This window comes from Tauraco erythrolophus, chromosome Z (genome assembly GCF_009769465.1).
Source record: "Tauraco erythrolophus isolate bTauEry1 chromosome Z, bTauEry1.pri, whole genome shotgun sequence".
In the NCBI taxonomy this organism is placed as follows: domain Eukaryota; kingdom Metazoa; phylum Chordata; class Aves; order Musophagiformes; family Musophagidae; genus Tauraco; species Tauraco erythrolophus.
The window spans coordinates 22,363,183-22,366,537 of NC_141496.1; positions in this window are offsets into that span (position 1 = coordinate 22,363,183).

Consider the following 3,355-nt stretch of genomic DNA (forward strand, 5'->3'; position numbering starts at 1 on the left):
GAGGAGCAGCGCTGCGCCGAGTGCCCGGATGGGGCCGCTAAGCCAATGGCAGCTGCCGAGCCCCAGCCGGAGCCGGCTGGGGAGGGAGCGGAGGGGCCGGCGGGACGGGGCTGGGGCCGAGGAGGCGGTGCCGGGGCAGCGGCAGCGCCGGGACCCCACCTCCGGCGGCGCCGCGGCCTCCCGCCCCGGCCGGCGAGGGCGCTCTGCCCGCCTCGGCCCGCCGCGCCGCGGCCCTGCCCCGCCCGGAGAGGGCGCTCGGTCGCCGCCGCGGGGCCCGGGCCGGAGGGGCGCAGCGCCGGCCGCCGCCGCCGCCGCCCTCCACTCGCCGAAGCCGGGTCGGCAGCGGTTACCCGTCCCGGGGCGAGGCGAGCGGGAGCCGGCCGGGCCCTCGCCGTTCCGCCTCACGGGCCCCGATGCCGGCCGCAGCGCGGGCGACTCGGGCGCTTCCCGCCCGGGTCAGCGTGTCCCCGGCTGCCGCGGCTCGCCGTGCTGCGCCGGGGCCGCGGGCGCCGGGCAGGAGCGGCACCCGGCTGTGCGAGCGGCGCCTCGCCCGGCGGCGCGCCCCTTCCCGGGTGCTGGCGCGGAGCGGGGCTGGCACCCGCGGACAGCTGGCGTCCCAAGCGTCTGGAGCAGGAAACAAAACGTTGAAGTCTTAAAACCTTCCTGTTGTCGGCTGTCCGATGTGGCTTATACGGAGAAAGCGAAATTTACTTGGCAGTGGGTTTTTCTGTCTAAAAGTGTTTTTTTCGTGCAAGTAATACCTATTCCAATTTTTAGTGGTACTTTTTGTCCTGGTACACGTGAAGTGGGAATCGGGCCATTTTCAGCTTGTTTTCTTCATCCCAGGCTGCAAACACTCTTGCTTTTAATGTTGAAGTCGCATGCTTCTGCTTCTGGCCAAGACAGGGTCTGCCATGCGCGCTATATGGAATATTAACTCTGCTGGAGGGGTGGTGTGTGTCACGGTGACACGCAGGTGCAATAGTGCCCCAGACCGTGTCCCATACGGGGAATTCAGGAGGCTGAAGGCTCTATCCCAAAGTAGACGGCTTCTTTGAATGCGTCCTAAGTTGGGCTTGCAGGCAGTGTAGAGATCCCAAGCTAGTTTAGGTACTTAAGTGGTGGCGTTTATGTATATCTATACTCTTTAATTTAGTCTGCTGGGACCTGTTAGTCTGAGAAACAGAGTAAATCGACTTGTGTCACATGCTGCACTACTGAGTCTAGTCTAATTCCAGTATACCCAGCTAAAGATGTAGACATACCTGCTTTCGATGTACCTTGGGTATAGATTTTGAGAACATAAAAATCCCAAAACTTTGCAGAAATGAGTTTTTCAGGAAAGCTGTTGTAGTCACAAGCAGCTCCAGCAGTACCTCATCCTCTGACCTCTGATTACTTTTTGCCTTTTTCCAAAGTGTTACACACAGATTAGGATTAGCTGGTAAAAATGATCTGCAACAGACAATGTCAAGCACACTGCGTGTACTCAAAAACTAAGAAGGAGGATTTAATCCTTTCCACCTTTGACTGGTCTGGAATGCCATTATAACCCACTAACTCTCCTTAGCCTTTTTCAGTTTCATTCCCTTTGGATACACAAAACTCAGTTCCTGTTCCCTTGAAGCCTCAGCTTGGGTAAGGCAAGATTGCTTCTCATGAACACAGACTGCGTAAGACATACACGGACCTGTTCATCTTATCAACAGGCTAGCACAGAAAGTGCAGCAGAAAGAATCCTCAATTCAGTTAGGGAAGTATATACTTGCTACTATATACATTTTCTTAATAGGAATTATCCCCAATTGGGATGCAAGTAGCTGTTTCTTAACTTCTGAAGTAGTTTACTTCACGGTCTTTCAACTCTTTAATATGATTAAGTTTTTCAGTTGTGTGCAATTTTTTACAGAAAAAAATCTTCTGTTGTTATTTTGCCACTTAAAATCCTTTATCAGATTTAGACCTGAGGTTTTTTTTATTATAATTCAGACCACTTTGATAAAATAGCATGAAGTCATAGCTCTATCACAGCAGGTCACGAGGTGTGTTCCAGAGCTGTGGTATAAGTTGGAGCAAGAATTCTGGAAAAACTAGTGCTCAGAGCTGTGGACAGGGGACTGCAAGACAGGAGGAAAAAAAAAGTAAAACTTACGGGGTTCCAAAGAGTAACAGTGAAAAAACCAAGCATTTGCTTTTCCTGTCTTTTCCCGAGATTGTTTTGCACTTGGTAACGGCAGCTATACAGAAAAGCTTACAAATTGCAGATTGCAATACCTATCATAAAACAATGGTGAAAATCTGGATCCCGAAGGCTTGAAAAGGGCTGCTATGGTTCTGAATCTGAGTGAGGGCTGGATTTTGATAGCAATATCTATAATGCAATTATGTTCTACGCTGTAAGAACATGTTTTACCTCCCAGTGTTTTTCATGGACTACAGACCAAAATAAAGAGTGAAGATGATGGAGTCACTGGGGTTAGCTTGTTTGAAGGAGATAGAAAGGAACAAGGATGCAATTGCACCACCTATTTCTCAATTAGCATTTTTCTCCAGAAACAGGGGTGAGTGCGTAGTATGCTCTCAGTGTAGCTTGGAAACCAAACTACCTTGTGCTTTTGTGGAGTCTGGTGTGGCGTTGGAATGGAGCTTCCACCAGAGCTCAGTGCTTTCATGGGTGTGCTTCCACTCTCTGCCTCACCTCTCTGAGCAGAAAGGCAATGTGAGATTTCTCCTCCCATTTTACAGAGACCCAGAATTAAAGATGGCTGAACAAAATGTGTGTGTGCATATGGACAGTGAATCAAATAGTTACAGCAATGCAAAGGCAGTTATCTATAGCTGCTGGGCATACAAGACCGTGTGGAGTTCTGTATTTCCAAGTTTCTTTGCTCTTGAATCAAGAAGATGGGACGAAAATCTGCCTAAACTTTTCTTTCTGATGTAATGCAGAAAGATAAATTTTGTATCTGTATTTTGACTAAACTTTAAACTCCAAGTTAATTTAAGATTAAAAAAGGAAAATAAAAAATATTTTGAATTTATTTCTTTGTTTCAATTGATTGAAATAGTCCAAAAAAATTTAAAAGTTGGAAGAATTAAAATTAATTAGAAGAGAAGAATCCAGTCTTTAAAAAAAACCCCAACCTAAAACCAGTAATGCAATGAAGCTGAGCAGTTATATATGAAGAGTTGCAAGATCTAGAGATTTTAAAGAGCTTCTGCACTCTTTATCTGTAGCATTTTTGTCTCCTTTACCTTTAAAGAATGATAAAATTAAGTATTAAGTCTTTCACATTTTGCCCTCTCAGGTGTACACTATCATGGATACATCCAACAGATATGTGGTGATCAAAGA